Source organism: Aquarana catesbeiana, linkage group LG01 (assembly GCF_042186555.1).
Source record: "Aquarana catesbeiana isolate 2022-GZ linkage group LG01, ASM4218655v1, whole genome shotgun sequence".
Classification (NCBI taxonomy): domain Eukaryota; kingdom Metazoa; phylum Chordata; class Amphibia; order Anura; family Ranidae; genus Aquarana; species Aquarana catesbeiana.
This window is the reverse complement of record NC_133324.1, coordinates 884547928-884565816: the sequence shown is the minus strand read 5'-3', so window position 1 is coordinate 884565816 and position 17889 is coordinate 884547928.

Genomic DNA, 17889 nt, shown 5'->3' with positions numbered 1-17889 from the left:
TAAAAGTTATATTTCATTGCTCTTTCTTGTAACCTTGTGTGCAAAATTATAATGCTACCACTTTACAAAACTCTGGTTCGGCCACATCTTGAGCATTCCGTCCAGTTCTGGTCTCCAGTCCTCAGGAAGAATGTGCTTGAACTGGAGAGAATCCAGAGACGGGCAACAAGGCTGATAAGGGGACTAGAGGACCTCAGTTATGAGGAAGGTCTGCAAAAATTAAACTTACTCTTCCTGGACACTTAAGAGGTGATATATATGCAATTTACAAATATCTAAACGGTGATTCTAGCATAGGGAGAAAACCATTCTGTCTCAGGTCATTTAAGAAGACATGTGGCCACTCAATTAATCTGGATGAGATGTGGTTCAACCTTAAAGTGGATGTGAACCCTCACATATACTCAGTGAATTGAACAGCCTCAGATGATACACAGAGATGAAACAAATCTCCCTACATAAGTTTTACATGTATATCTGCTGTCTTCAGCTTGCTTTTCTTTAGAAAGTGAACACGGTGTTAGAGATTTTCTTTCTGTTCAGAACTGGGTGTGGATTCTTGGCATACACGGACAGCTGATTGGAGGAAAGGCACACACCCCCACTCCACATAGGCAGAGGAAGGAGGGAATGTGCAGAGCTGTGCTGTGAATAGACCAGCTCTCTGCTAATCTATTTATAGCAACCTCCCCAATACAAATTTCTAGCTGCTTTTATCTCCTGTGTCAGAGAACTTGTCAGAAGTTATCATGCTGATAACAGAGGAACGAAGCAGCAGAAAGACATGGGACTTAGGGCTTTGGAGAGAGATAAGAAAACACTTTAGGTTAGCCAGTAAAGGACATTGCCTAAACTCTAAACTTTCTGCACATACTGGCATCCTCTGGCATATGGTACTGAATCTCTTTTATTGAATGATCCCAGATTGGGAGTCCCTTAGGTCAGTGATAAGTGTATATAGATGCCCCTGACAACATCTTATGATGATAAAACGCGTAGGGTGGAGCTTTGACTTGTGACATCATTGTGACCTGGAATGGATGGCCGCCATCTTGCTGGTTTGAAACAATACTTTTACTGTGATGCTTTGATGTGATCCTTTTGAGAGAGGCGCTGCTGCTTAGTGATAAATCGATCCTGAGGCTGGGTAAACTATTGTACTGGAGGATTGAAACTTTCTGAAGTCTTGCCATAACCATTGGAGTTAAATATAGTGAAACCTCAGTTTGCGAGTAACGCGGTTAACAAGCGTTTTGCAAAACGAGCACTGTATTTCTAGAAATCCTAACTCGGTTTGCGAGTGTTACTTTTAACCCTTTCTGGTGTGGTTTGTTTGTGTATATACATATTGTGTTATTTTTGTTAAATGTAACGCTGCACTTTCGTTTATATAGATATAGATGTTTCACCAAGAGTTTCCAGCACTGGGAAATCGCGCTGTCCTATCTTATTCTATGATAGAAAGCAAGTGCTTTCGACACCCCAAATAGCAACACAGTGCAATTATGTTTTTCTCCATTTTATATTAACATGAACTGAGCCAGTTCAGGGAGTATAAGAACTAGTTTTAAGTTGCACTGTTCCTTTTAGTGTAAATGTATGTACAAGTCTGAACCCACTTGTCCTGGAGTTGATGAGGTGAAGTCAAGAATGATCCCTCCAGCAAGGAAAGAAACAGTAGAACATGATTATAATATTTCATAGCAAGAGGCTGTAAGAGACATCCATCATACACAAAACACAAGGACCCCTCAACAGGTATCAGGATTAACATGCCTGTGTCATCTTCTTTAGCCAGCATCTGAATCGAGGAAGTCGATGCTGCATGATGTCTAAACAAAGATGATGCTGGCCTTCTAAAGAGAATGAAGGACAAAGGATGTAGGAAGCAATGTAGCAATGTCAATGCCTGCCAATGTCTGGCGTCCAGCACCGCCTTGTGGAAACCTCTACACATGGTGCTGGACACCAGGCATTGGCAAACTTTGCCAGCTGTCAAATTTGGGTTCCCTTTATGCCGGCCAGTGAACGGGGGTTGCCAATGTTTTGTTACAGCCTGGGGTTACCTCTATCCTGTGTATCCACTGTCTATGCTAAATGTCAAAAACTCTACACGTAAGTGTACTATTTTTTATCCAATAACGTTATACTACATTGCTAATGAGGATCTTGTGCTGCTGTTACTTTGTCTTTTGAGCTGCACTAGCTCTCCATGGATCTTTCCTGGTAGCTGCACGATGCTCTTTTGCTTGTCTCTCAGTTATACATCTAAACTTTGCTGGTGCATTGGACTTTGGACTTTGGAAGCTGGGATCTGTAGTGCGCTGGACTGGTGTGTGGATTTGTGTACATACATTATTTGTAAAGAGAATGAAAGATAAACCCATTGCCAGGGGACACGCACATGAACTTTAATGGCATCCCAGTCTTAGTCCAGGTTGAATACTGGGTCAGCCCACCTTTTACAGCTTCAACTCTTCTGGGAAAGCTGTCCACAAGGTTTAGGAGTGTGTCTATGGGAATGTTTGACCATTCTTCCAAAACTGCATTTGTGAGGTCAGGCACTGATGTTGGACGAGAAGGTCTGTCTCACAGTCTCCGCTTTAATTCATCCCAAAGGTGTTCTTTCAGGTTGACGTCAGGGCTCTGTGCAGGCCAGTCAAGTTCCTCCACCCCAAACTCGCTCATCCATGTCTTTATGGACCTTGCTTTGTGCACTGGTCCAAATCATTTGGTGGAGGCGGGATTAAATTGTGGGGTTGTTTTTCAGGGGTTGGGCTTTGCCCCTTAGTTGCAGTGAAGGGAAATCTTAAGTCAGCATAGCAAGACATTTTGGACAATTTCATGCTCCCAACATTGCGGGAACACTTTGGGGATGGCCCCATCCTGTTCCAACATGACTGCACACCAGTGCACAAAGCAAGGTCCATAAAGACATGAATGAGCGAGTTCAGAATGGAGGAACTTGACTGGCCTGCACAGAGTCCTGACCTCAACCCGATAGAACATCTTTGGGATGAATTAGAGCGGAGATTGCGAGCCAGAGCTTCTCGTCCAACATCAATGCCTGACCTCACAAATGCGCTTCTGAAAGAATGGTCAGACATTCCCATAGACACACTCCTAAACCGTGTGGACAGTCTTCCCAGAAGAATTGAAGCTGTTATAGCTGCAAAGGGTGGGCCAACTCAATATTGAACCCTACAAACTAAGACCGGGATGCGATTAAATTTCATGTGCATGTAAAGGCATACTTTTGACAATATAGTGTATCTGTAAGTGTTATGCCCCGTACACACGGTCGGATTTTCCGACGGAAAATGTGTGATAGGACCTTGTTGTGGGAAATTCCGACCGTGTGTGGGCTCCATCACACATTTTTCATCGGATTTTCCGACACACAAAGTTTGAGAGCAGGATATAAGATTTTCCAACAACAAAATCCGTTGTCAGAAATTCCGATCGTGTGTACACAAATCTGATGGACAAAGTGCCACGCATGCTCAGAATAAATAAAGAGATGAAAGCTATTGGCCACTGCCCCGTTTATAGTCCCGACGTACCTGTTTTACGTCACCGCGTTTAGAACGATCGGATTTTCCGACAACTTTGTGTGACCGTGTGTATGCAAGACAAGTTTGAGCCAACATCCGTTGGAAAAAATCCTAGGATTTTGTTGTCGGAATGTCCAAACAAAGTCCGACCGTGTGTACGGGGCATTAGACTTACACAATATGTAGCATACATGTATTTAACATGAAAAATATATATGATATTTTATATAGGTAGTTGTTTGGAATAGAACCTTTGCTTATTGGTAAGCTTGTAAGTGGTTGGTTATTATGAGTATGGGAGGAGAACTGATATAGCTATCACCTGTGATTATAAATATCAGTGTTATTCTTTGTAGGCTGGTTGTGACATTTAGGCAATGTAAAGTATCAGAATCAGAGGGGTTACAAATAATAAAGTGGTTGTAAACCTCAGGCATGAAATATGAACAAAGCACATATTTCTATACTGTGTACTTGCCTCTAGCCTAAGCACTGAGTGTGCTGAGTCGGGATGTAAGTCCCTTTCTTCCAATCAGGACTCAGAGCTCTGAGACTTCAGATCCCCACCCCCTGCTTTTCAGAGCTAAGACATGCTGTGTTAAATGTGTGTTTTGTAAGCCTATTGAGAAGAAAGTGCTAAAGATAAACAGGTACAACTTATACAGGAGGATCTGTTTCATCTCTGTTTATCACCTGATGCTAGTCACTTCACTGGGTATACATAAGGGTTTACAACCTCTTTAAAGTATAACTAAAGGCAAAACTTTATTTTTGGATAGAGCATAGAGAGATTAGAATCCCTGTCAGTTTTAATCGCTGTCTGTGCCCCTTTAAGGATATTCATTCCCTCTATTTGTTCTCTTACTGTTATCAGTGAAAGTAAAAGAAAATCCCAAATTTTGAGTTGGCCCCTAGAAAAGTGATGGACAATGAGGACACTAGTTCTGGTGACCTGAGGGTCCCCAAAGGATTCCCTTAATTTGCAGAGAATTTCCTCTTACTTCCTGTTTGGCAATGGGACAGGAAGTAAAGGAAATCTCCGCAATGGGACACAGATGATGAAAAAATATCTGACAAGGGTTATAATCTTCCCTTATTCTATCCAAAATAATAAAAAAAGGTTTTGCCTATACTACTTTAAAGTGATTGTTAACCCAGTACTATAAAATCATCCCATCCCCTCTGTAACATAACAATGAGTGTCCCTGTGTCTATTTTATATAAAAAAGCTGCCGATCTGTACCTATATCAGAGCATCTCTCAGTGATCAGGTGACTTCTCGGCTCTCTCTTCTGCCCAGCTGACAGCTCCAGCAGAAGGGGCCAATCACTGCCGCTGACGTCAGCCGAGGAGGAGGGAAAGATTGTTGAGAGAGAGGCGAGGAGTCATGTGATCACTGGGAGCCACTGTGATATTGGTACAGATCGGTATATTTTTTATATAAGACAGACACAGGACACTTATGCCCCGTACACATGATCGGACATTGATCGGACACTCCGACAACAAAATCCATGGATTTTTACCGACGGATGTTGGCTCAAACTTGTTTTGCGTACACACGGTCGCACAAAGTTGTCGGAATTTCCGATCGCCAAGAACGCGGAGACGTACACCACATATGACGAGACTAGAAAAGGCCAGTTCAGAACAAAGCGTGGCACCCTTTGGGCTCCTTTTGCTAATCTCATGTTAGTAAAAGTTTGGTGAGAGATGATTTGCGCTTTTTCAGACTCGTGGTTTTCAGATCGTTTTCTGCTGTTCAGTTTGTGCTTGTGGGTTTGTATCTGCTCTTCAGTGCGTGCAGCAAGTGACGTGTGACTCTTGTAATTCTGTTCTTGTTCGTTCGTTACTGTTTTTCAGGTCGCTCTTCACAGGCCTTGCTGTTCTTCAGTGCGTTCTGTTACTTCGTTCTGAGAAGCCGACCGTTTTCTAGCCATGTTGCGTATACGTACTCCTCATAGAGTTCGTGCTGTGTGGGGGCTTGGTGTTGGGGTCCTGACCTTGACACAAGTCCAGTCCATGAACAGGGTGGGGAGGAGTTCATGGACCAAGAATTGGTTGCTTCAGCGTGACCAGTTCTGTCGCATGCCTTTGCTCCGTGAGATCCGTGAGAATAATCCTGATGATTTCAGGAACTCTCTCCAGATGACGGACCTCGTATTTCACCGTTTGTTGGCTTTGGTGACCCCCTATATCAGCAGGCAGGATACCTGCATGAGGCAAGCCATCACTCCGGAGCAGAGGCTAGTCGCCACCCTGCGGTACTTGGTGACGGGGAGAAGCCTGCAGGACTTGAAGTTCTCGACAGGCATCTCCCCCCAGGCTCTGGGGATCATTGCCATCATCCAGGTCCTGCAGAAGGAGTATATGAAGGTAAGATTTTTATCCTTTAATATCACATTTTATTGTATTTAATGTTTGCTAATATATTGTATTTCTTTCCTCATTCCCTAATTACCATGATTGTAATATGCTGTGAATGTCCCCTTTGTCCTCATGCATGCTTGATATTTTTGTAATTATTTTTTTGCTCCTTCATACATATTTGCCTTCACTTACCTCCCCAGCATGGTCTCCTGGCCCTATATTCACCTCATGTAGTCACTTAACAATGTATTTTATCAGCTCCATAGTAGTGCTTTACCCCAAACACCCCTAAAATGTTTTGAAATGTGATTTGTGCTTTAAATTCAGGCAGAGTGCCAGAGGCTTTTTTGGGGGGTCCCCAAATCATTTGGAACTCTCCCTCCCCCCAACTCCTAAGTCAGCTGATACCAATTCTCTATCTATCCTCAATCATCTATCTGCTGACTTTGCCAAACCCATACACACTATACCTACCTCTTTTGTGGTCAGATGTATGGATGAATTCCCCAAAGCATGTAGTGCAAGGGCCTGCCTGTATACTTTCAAATGGTACTGTTTAAAGTTTTGGTATCCTATTATTATCTTGATAGATAATAGCAGAATGTCCAAATGTGCTAAAATGTGCACAGTGTGTATTTATATCTTTGTATTATGACACTTCTTACCTGTCCAGTGGGCTGTCAATAGTGTAACTAAGGAGGGGCTGTTCCAAGTAATACACATTATTTAGGCATTCACCTCTCAATGAAGTGGAGAGGGTTACCTGTCCAAGAGCTCCCCCCCCTATAATGTTAGAAATGGCCTATGAGAGGGAGGAATGTTTGTGTCTAATCTGCTTTCCATGTTTATGTGCAAAAAGACTATTTTTTTTTTTGTTTTACTGTTGTAATTGTTTGTTTCCTTCCATGCCACAGGAATGGCAGACTGTGGCCTCCCACTTTGCCTAGGACTTTCCTAACTGCGGAGGGGCAATTGATGGGAAACCCGTCCACATCATCTCACCACCCAACTCGGGGTCGTACTATTATAAATATAAGGGGTTCAATAGTATTGTGATGTTGGCGGTGGTGTCGGCTACTTATGAATTTCTGTATGTGGATGTGGGGAAGAATGGCCGGATGTCCGATGGTGGAGTCATTGCCCAGACGGAGTTCTACTGGCGTCTCCAGAATGGCAGCTTGGACTTGCCACCTCCAGAAGACCATGTGGAAGAACTCCCATTCGTCTTCGTTGCGGATGAAGCTTTTGCGCTGGGGACCATCTTATGCGGCCATTCCCGATGAGGACCCCCACCCCGGACCAGAGGGTTTTTAATTACCGGCTGGCCAGAGCCAGAAGAGTGGTGGAGAACATGTTTGGAATCATGGCCAGCCGGTTCCGCCTATTTCTTACACCCATACATATGGCGGAGTACAAACTGAATCACATTATCCTGGCGTGCTGTGTTCTACACAACTTTTTACGGCAACATTCTGCCTACTATGCTGGCTCAGTTGGGCCTGAGGCGGGAATTCAAAATGAACCAACCCTGACGGCGCTTGAAAGTGGCCGTCCTGACTTGCCCCCCTGAGTGCCCGTGATGTCCGGCTAAGATACCTTGAATTTTTTGCGAGTAGGGGGGCTATCAATATGCCAGACAATGTGTAAAACCTTTTTCAAATAAAAAAAAAACAAAATAAGCAAATATTTGGTGACATTTACTGCTTGTGTTTGTTTTAGCTGACCCTGACAGAAATGTGGTGAGTCCTGAAAATGGCATGATTGTGTAACCTTACAAAGCACTGTTGGGTTTTATTTACTAAAGGCAAAGACACTTTGCACTACAAGTGCACTTGAAACTGCACTTTGTTGTAGAATCTCATATTAGCCAATGTATTTCATATTAGTCATATTGATTTGCATATATTTTATTGATAATTATTATTATTGTTATTATTATTATTATTATTATATAGTAGTGGTTTTATCAATATCATTATTCGAAAAGTAAAGCAACAATTATTAATCTTTAATAATGTATACTGTGTTTTCCAGATTTAGAAAGTCTTCATTTTTAAGTGTTGAACTTTAAATGACCTCTGCTTTATGACAAGTACTTGTAAACAGGTGTTCTCGAAAATGTATTAAGATAGTCTACTGGGTGAAAGTTCATTAGAATAGATTCAAGTTATATAGAATTGTCTCAGACAGATAAGAAAACAGGTGGTTAAAATAATTAGGTGGAATACAGGAAAGTTATGTACAGAACATTAATTAAGTTTGACAGGGTCAAACAAAGGTCTGCTTGTGCCCTCATTAAAACTGTTAAAATACATGCATATAGTGAAACATATAAAACATCTGGTGGGGTTATTGAAAGTTAATTGTCTCAAAGTTGTAAATCTGCAAATCCTTGAAGCTAGTTAAATCTTATCAAGATAAGGAGAGTTTGATAACACAGCTGGGTGCCAGACTGTCTCTATACAGGTGTTTTTAATTGGACAAAAACAGTTATAAATCACTTTAATGAACATATAGGAATTTTGGGAATAATTAAGTTTATCTGGTTGTAGAACAGGTGTCAGATTTATGATTGGTTACTTTGACGTAGATCTTAGCGACCAATCATATGTAAGAGATATGTTAAGATAAGACTTGTAAAAGGGTATATAAATGCAAGCTCTACAATTGTTAGACAGACAAGTCAGATAGGAGCTCATAAGGCTGAACTCTGTGTATGCTGCCCTATTGCACGGGTCATAGAGGTCAGAACCAATAGGCAAGTATCTGTCCTAACTTGTCCCCTCGGACAAGTCAGATAGGAGCTCATAAGGCTGAACTCTGTGTATGCTGCCCTATTGCACGGGTCATAGAGGTCAGAACCAATGGGCAAGTATCTGTCCTAACTTGTCCCCTCGGACAAGTCAGATAGGAGCTCATAAGGCTGAACTCTGTGTATGCTGCCCTATTGCATGGGTCATAGAGGTCAGAACCAATGGGCAAGTATCTGTCCATAACTTGTCTCCTCGTACGAGTCAGAGAAGACTTCTTAACTTGTTCCAGAATGTGGTCTCAGGTGAATTTCCCTCAAGAACTTGGTCAAGCTGGAACCCAGAACTCTGTGAGGGGACCAGACCAACGGCAGATTGACTGGTCCCTATCAGGTGAGAGGTTCCCAAGAATTGGCAGAAAAGACCCATTCTGGTTCATGGTGAGAACAATTCACAATTGTTTCAATTTGGTTAGAGGATAAGAATACCTATATCTAATATGCATGCATTGTAAGAAACTGTATAAATTGGACCTGTATATTGTAATATTTTGAACATGAACCTGTATGTTATCAGCTGTTAATAAACCTGCATTGCTGAAGTTCTGCCTGGTTCGATACTTTACTATTCTACTTCAACTTGTAGTGCAAAGTGGATTTGCCCTTAGGCAAATAACACCCATTGTCACAGAAAGCAGCAATTAGAGCACCCCAAAAGTATTGTAGCGTTGAGACAATAATCCACACATTCTTGATTAACAATCTTTTTAATACCTGCACAATCACATGTGCATTTAGAAAAGGTTTTTAAAACAAACCAACATGTTTGTTGTATAACAATTTTTGGGGTCACATTAGAAAAAGTAGAAATGTCCATTTAAGATAAAACAGGCATGTTTAAAACCAACAAGAAAGACACAAATCTTGAACTTACAAAGTTCACATTTGGTAGAACTTGAAGGCAATATCAGACATGAGTATTTAGAACTGTGTTTGATATTGCGTTCAGATGGGGTGAAGTCACCCCCGGGAAAGCCAAATTTTGAAGATGCACACAAATAGCCGAATGTCAACATGTGCTAGCTGCCATCATGGGGAATCAAAGGACGTGTTTTGGGGGAGCAACCCCTTCCTTTCAGCTACTTTATTATTGAGGAAGGGGTTGCACCCCCAAAACGCGTCCATTGATCTCCCGTGATGGCAGATAGCACATGTTGACACACTGTGTGCATCTTCAAAATTTGGCCTTTCTCCAATTTGACAAAAAATATTAAAAAATTATAGCACACCATAAAACAAAGGGATTTGGAGGGGTTTTAAACTCTCCCCAAAACATCAATGATGTTCTTATTTTTTTGAAGAACATCATTGATGTTTTTCTTGATGTTTTCCAAGTCCCTATTACACCCCACGATCTCCCCACTCAAGATCTGTTGCACTTTCCGAGATGAAAGGATCTGGATCCACACAATCACGAGCACATAAAAAGATAGAAACCAAAAAAAAACATGTATTATAAATATGCCGGCATCCATCTCTTACCTGAGCCTGTGGTCGCAGACACTCACCTGTTGTGGTGCCAATTTCCACCACATCTTCCTCCTCCTGCTCTGTTTGTCTTGGGTGAATTTCCCCTTCTTCCAGAGGTGGGGGGTCTCGGGTCTCCTCGGATGAGGGGTGTCCTCTGAGTCTTTTCTCCCCTATGTAAAAAAAAAAATGGTATACTTAGCACACAGATATTTGAGGGAAGAACTATAAATATGAAACATTGCTTGGAAGTGGGGTACAATTGTCTGTTTTGGCAGAGTTTCAATATGTAGAATTGTTAGTGTCCTTTGTCAAGCTTCAATACTTTACCTGTTTTGCACAAGCTTCACAGATGGAGACACCCCTATAGTATACACTGGAGCATCTGTGTGGGCCCCCTAATAAAAAGGGTGTTCTTGTGTCCCACACTAGTGCTCCAGCGTCCAGATGTCTAAACAGCTGCTGAGTGTCCTCTCCTTACACAGAATCTAGTTTGTATTTCATTCTAGTAACAAACCCATCTACACAACCAAATTATTTTCAGACAAGTAGGCCCTAAAAAATGTGGGCAAATGCATATGGCCAAAACAATGGTTAGTGAATATGGGGACAGGGGATTATAGCGGTGCTAAGGTCAAATAATGCAAAAGGGAAGAGAGGATTTAAAATGACAAAGTTACAAAATTTTATTAATAATGTTACAGACATGAAAAGATACTTAAATGGTTAACACCTAAAACAGACTTATATATTGCGTGCGACCCAAAATGCAGTAGAGTAGGCCAGATGGAGATGGCCATCCAAATAAGGGCTCGGTTTCCTATATGTTTCGCCAAGGCATTGGCTTCCTCAGGGAATAAGAGCTCAGATTGGGTATAGAGAAGTCTGTACATAGGGATACAGAAAACATAATATGAACAGAAATATCTAACAATACAATATTTAGTACAAAGCTGAATAATGGAATATTGTGGCTGGACAGTCTCGCATAGAGGCGGTCCCAGTGACCCCGATACCGCAAATGTACCTGAAGGACCAACACCCAGAGGGGGCACGAAAAGTGTCACCCAAGGGGGAAGGGCGGGCTGCACCGTGTATTGTGTCTGCAGGGGGCACGCAGTAAACCTGGCAAAGGAATACATTGGAAATAGGTGAGTAGATGTTGGGTATATATTAAACATTACGTTTAAGAGGGCACAGGAAATGATGCAAATGTGCATCGGTTGCATAGAGCAAAAAAAATTTTTTTTTGTGATAAAAAAACTCACACTATTGGTTAAAAACAGTTGATTGGAGGAGGGAAAAAGCGCCTGTAGGTAAGTATGCACACACAGCAGGACAGTTGGCAGGATTGGCAATCAAATGATAAATGACCTATATAAGAAGATAGATTTGCTTTACAGATAGGCCTAATAGTCATCATAGAAATGGAGGAGAAAATCGCACAAGGAAAAGACTTACCTAATAAGGTGCACTGTAAAGCAAGTAACTAACTTAGATGTTTGCGTAATTTGTATGCATTAAAGATAATCTTTTAGGGAAGGCAGCGGATACAGTGAGTCCTAGAGGGGAATAGATGGAGAAGGGCTGTATTAGGAAATCAGAGAACTATGTAGTGTGGGGCTAACAAACTAGTTAAAAGGCAGAGAATGATTTACCTGATAGGCCGTTTAGCAGAGTACGTGACTGTTAAGAAGTCAGTATTGGTGATTGCCAGGGAGATGGATGGTAGCGCCAAGATGGTAAATCCTAAAGGGAGTTATTGAAGGCTGAGTAAAGGGTAACGTTAAGGAAAGTATTAAAGATGTGATGATAATCCCGGATTACCTGGTTACTGTGTGTGGAAACACATACAGGCACGTCCCTCGTCCAGCATGTGAAACGAGGGACTGGCCGGTTACTGAAATACCCCCCACACCTGATCAAATGGTGATCAGGTGTGCGGACGCGAGTGAGGGGCGTCCGCGCATGCGCGTTAGGCGGCGCCCCGGAAACTACATGTTCCGGCATGCACCACGCGCGCACGATCAGACACAACGGCGTCCGCCTGGCGAATGAGAGGACGAGACGCCGTGGATTGGGAGGTCCCAGGGCGCCGTCAACATTCATCTGCCGGTGGAATGGGGGAGGCCAGAAGGTGTGAGCGAGGCGCGGACACCCGGGGCAGACAATAATGTACTGCCCCGGGCGTATGTACAGGCACGAACAGCGCTAGCGAAACCCCTCCCGAGAGGGGGGCACGGCCGCGCCCCCCCGCGGGATGCGGGAAAGCCAGTGAGCGAAAGCGATTCGGGGACGGAACCCACCTCAATGCGAGATAGAGTGTGGGCGGAGGCACAGGATGGGGGGACTGGTCCCCCACTAACCCGACGGTCCACAGGGGTCCATGGGGACGGCGGGAGCATACCTGCGCATCAGCCCGCAATGTCCAGCCACAAAGAGTGTAACAGACATAGAGAACCACAGGGTCCTGGTTACACAAAAAAAACTATAATGAAAAAATATATAAATCAAACTGGGAAAAGTAATACAAATAAATACAAAAAATGTATTGATGCATATGTCATAAATTTCTAACATCAACGAACAGCAAAAATTAACAAAAGTCCAAATGGCAGATAGAACAATGTTTGAATAAAGTATGTAAAGAAATACATTTTAACAGAGGCATGTAGCATAAATGCTGATATTGTGGGAGTCACATAAATAGAACCATACACGGGAAGCGCAAGAGCAACCATGGCAGGAGAATAAAGAGCGAGAGAAACATAGAAAAAAGAGAAAGGGGGGTGGGGGCAGGGGGGAAAGAAAGTAGGGAAGGAAGAATGGGAGAAGATGGAGCGAAGAAGAAGGGAGGGAGACGAGAATGAAGACTATAGACGACGTGAATATAGAAACAAACACTGGAAGTTGGTATGCATAGCGTGTTTGCAGATACAACTGGTAGAGGTACAGGCTCATAAAAAAGGTTTGAAACTTATGTGTTCGTTAAGCCCAGGGAAACTGGTGGCATTTAATATGTGAATCCATTTTGTTTCAAGCTGTAGTAATCTGTTATCTATGTTTCCGCCTCTAACATGTGAAGGAACATGTTCGAGTGCGGAAAATAGAATGACGTGGGGGTCGAAATTGTGCTGGGCAGCAATGTGCCGGTTTATGGCAGTGGTGGTGGTATTTTTATATAACGGTTTTATGTGGTCTCGGATACGGATCTGGAAGGGACGCTTAGTTTTGCCAACGTAGTACGAGCCACATTGGCATTGGGCCAAATAGACGACTCCTACGGTGGCACAGGTGACCCGATGTCTAATGGTGTGAATATTTCCACTAGGCAGGGTCACTACTCTGGAATTGGTGACAAAGGCACAAACGTCACATTTGCCACATTGGTATGTACCTGTGGCAGTGGGCGCACGTGGAGTGTCAGTCGCATGATGACTTTTAATGAGTCGATCTCGAAGTGAAGGGGATCGACAGTATGTAATATCAGGATATGTTTTCACATATTTGGCGATTGTAGGATCTGCCGTTAATAAGGGCCAAAATTGATTGAGGATATGTTTGATTTGAGTGTGCTGGTTTGAGTATTGGGTGATTAGTCGTATCGGTTGTCTAGTGTCTGGCGGTTTGTCAGAGAAGACAAGGTCCTTTCTGTTTAATTTCTTCACCTTATTAAAGGCTTTTTTCAAAAGAGAGTGGCTGTAACCTCTGTCTAAGAGTCTGTTGTATAGTTCTTGTGCTGCTTGGAGGAATTCTTCCTCAAGGGTGCAATTTCTTTTTATTCTGAGATATTGGCTGAACGGGATGCTTCTAAGGAGAGGTCTGGGATGGGCACTGTGGGCATGCAGTATCGTGTTGCCCGAAGAGGGCTTACGATAAAGAGCAGTGTGGATTTGACCATTGGGGTGCAAGCCAATCTGGAGGTCCAAAAAATGGATCTGCGACTGGCTGCACTCCATGGTGAATTTAAGATTAAACGTATTCTGGGTGAGGTGCTGAACAAACAAGACCAGGTACCAGACCAAAACAGTAGTATATCGTCTATATACCTGTACCAGGATATGACCTTGGACAGGTAAGGAGTGGAGTGGGCTGGATCAAATAGTTCCCTCTCCCACCCCCCCAGGTACAGGTTGGCATAGGCAGGGGCACACTTGGTCCCCATAGCCACACCCTGTACCTGGAGGTAGTGGGAGGAGCCGAACATGAAGTAATTGCGTGTTAATATGAACCTCAATAGTTCTAAAATGAAATCCCCGTATGCATCATATTTGGGGCCTCTTTCTCGAATTAGTTTTTCAATCACCAAAGTGCCTCTCTTGTGTGGAATGATGTTATATAGACTTTCAACGTCTAGAGCTACCAACCATGTGTTTTTTGGTAGGGATTGGCTATCAAGTATCCGGAGGAGATGGATAGTATCTTTTATATACGAGGGCAAGGAAACTACATGAGGTGCCAGGTATTTGTCAACCAGTGCACTAGCAGGTTCAGTGAGACATTGCCGTCCAGACACGATTGGACGGCCTGGAGGGTGATCGAGAGATTTATGGAGTTTCGGGAGGGAATAAAAGGTGGGAGTTGTAGGTTCCCTGACATTGAGAAATTTCCATGTATTGGAGTCGATGGTACCCTTTTGATAAGCTCCAAATATCAACTGATGGTATTCGGATATGTAGTGGTCGATAAGTGATTTCGAAATTGGTCTATACCAATCCCGGTTGTTAAGGATATCGAGGCACATTTGTTCATAAAAGGGCACATCCATCACCACCACATTACCACCCTTGTCGGCTGGCTTTATGATTAGTTCTGGATGGTTCTGAAGAGATTTGATTGCTTTGGTCAGGGCCGGGGTTAGATTAGAAGAGGAAGGGGAGGTAGGATCGAACCCATCAATGGTTGTGGTAACCTGTTGCACAAAGGCCCAAATATTGGGGTTTGTGGATAGGTTAGGAAAGTTGCTGGATTTAGGTTTAAAGGAGGTGGGGGGGGAAGGAGACACCAAGGGCGGCGACACCCGAGTCGTAAGAGACCGGGAGGTCGTCGCCGTCAGTGTCGCCCTCCTCCCAAAGTGACATCAACTCCTCAAGGGCTTGTATTTCAGCCAAAGTAGGGACCTGTTGAGGGGACGTAGTTGCTTGGGGAGGCACTGCACTAGAGGGAGATTTGTCATAGATTACTTTGTACAGCAATTTGCGTGCAAAGAGATGAATGTCTTTAATAAGGGCAAATTTGTCAAGATCGTTGGACGGACAGAAAGTGAGACCGAGTTGGAGTACATGGACCTGATCTGTGCTGAGTGGAATTGATGATAGGTTAATTACATCAGGGGTGGATGATCTTCGTGAATCCCCAACATTTGTGGATTTCGTTTTAGAACTATTGAGGTTCATATTAACACGCAATTACTTCATGTTCGGCTCCTCCCACTACCTCCAGGTACAGGGTGTGGCTATGGGGACCAAGTGTGCCCCTGCCTATGCCAACCTGTACCTGGGGGGGTGGGAGAGGGAACTATTTGATCCGGCCCACTCCACTCCTTACCTGTCCAAGGTCATATCCTGGTACAGGTATATAGACGCTATACTACTGTTTTGGTCTGGTACCAAAGATGAACTTGTCTTGTTTGTTCAGCACCTCACCCAGAATACGTTTAATCTTAAATTCACCATGGAGTGCAGCCAGTCGCAGATCCATTTTTTGGACCTCCAGATTGGCTTGCACCCCAATGGTCAAATCCACACTGCTCTTTATCGTAAGCCCTCTTCGGGCAACACGATACTGCATGCGCACAGTGCCCATCCCAGACCTCTCCTTAGAAGCATCCCGTTCAGCCAATATCTCAGAATAAAAAGAAATTGCACCCTTGAGGAAGAATTCCTCCAAGCAGCACAAGAACTATACAACAGACTCTTAGACAGAGGTTACAGCCACTCTCTTTTGAAAAAAGCCTTTAATAAGGCGAAGAAATTAAACAGAAAGGACCTTGTCTTCTCTGACAAACCGCCAGACACTAGACAACCGATACGACTAATCACCCAATACTCAAACCAGCACACTCAAATCAAACATATCCTCAATCAATTTTGGCCCTTATTAACGGCAGATCCTACAATCGCCAAATATGTGAAAACATATCCTGATATTACATACCGTCGATCCCCTTCACTTCGAGATCGACTCATTAAAAGTCATCATGCGACTGACACTCCACGTGCGCCCACTGCCACAGGTACATACCAATGTGGCAAATGTGACGTTTGTGCCTTTGTCACCAATTCCAGAGTAGTGACCCTGCCTAGTGGAAATATTCACACCATTAGACATCGGGTCACCTGTGCCACCGTAGGAGTCGTCTATTTGGCCCAATGCCAATGTGGCTCGTACTACGTTGGCAAAACTAAGCGTCCCTTCCAGATCCGTATCCGAGACCACATAAAACCGTTATATAAAAATACCACCACCACTGCCATAAACCGGCACATTGCTGCCCAGCACAATTTCGACCCCCACGTCATTCTATTTTCCGCACTCGAACATGTTCCTTCACATGTTAGAGGCGGAAACATAGATAACAGATTACTACAGCTTGAAACAAAATGGATTCACATATTAAATGCCACCAGTTTCCCTGGGCTTAACGAACACATAAGTTTCAAACCTTTTTTATGAGCCTGTACCTCTACCAGTTGTATCTGCAAACACGCTATGCATACCAACTTCCAGTGTTTGTTTCTATATTCACGTCGTCTATAGTCTTCATTCTCGTCTCCCTCCCTTCTTCTTCGCTCCATCTTCTCCCATTCTTCCTTCCCTACTTTCTTTCCCCCCTGCCCCCACCCCCCTTTCTCTTTTTTCTATGTTTCTCTCGCTCTTTATTCTCCTGCCATGGTTGCTCTTGCGCTTCCCGTGTATGGTTCTATTTATGTGACTCCCACAATATCAGCATTTATGCTACATGCCTCTGTTAAAATGTATTTCTTTACATACTTTATTCAAACATTGTTCTATTTGCCATTTGGACTTTTGTTAATTTTTGCTGTTCGTTGATGTTAGAAATTTATGACATATGCATCAATACATTTTTTGTATTTATTTGTATTACTTTTCCCAGTTTGATTTATATATTTTTTCATTATAGGTTTTTTGTGTAACCAGGACCCTGTGGTTCTCTATGTCTGTTACACTCTTTGTGGCTGGACATTGCGGGCTGACGCGCAGGTATGCTCCCGCCGTCCCCATGAACCCCTGTGGACCGTCGGGTTAGTGGGGGACCAGTCCCCCCATCCTGTGCCTCCGCCCACACTCTATCTCGCATTGAGGTGGGTTCCGTCCCCGAATCGCTTTCGCTCACTGGCTTTCCCGCATCCCGCAGGGGGGCGCGGCCGTGCCCCCCTCTCGGGAGGGGTTTCGCTAGCGCTGTTCGTGCCTGTACGGACGCCCGGGGCAGTACATTATTGTCTGCCCCGGGTGTCCGCGCCTCGCTCACACCTTCTGGCCTCCCCCATTCCACCGGCAGATGAATGTTGACGGCGCCCTGGGACCTCCCAATCCACGGCATCTCATCCTCTCATTCGCCAGGCGGACGCCGTTGTGTCTGAGCGTGCGCGCGCGGTGCATGCCGGAACATGTAGTTTCCGGGGCGCCGCCTAACGCGCATGCGCGGATGCCCCTCACTCACGTCCG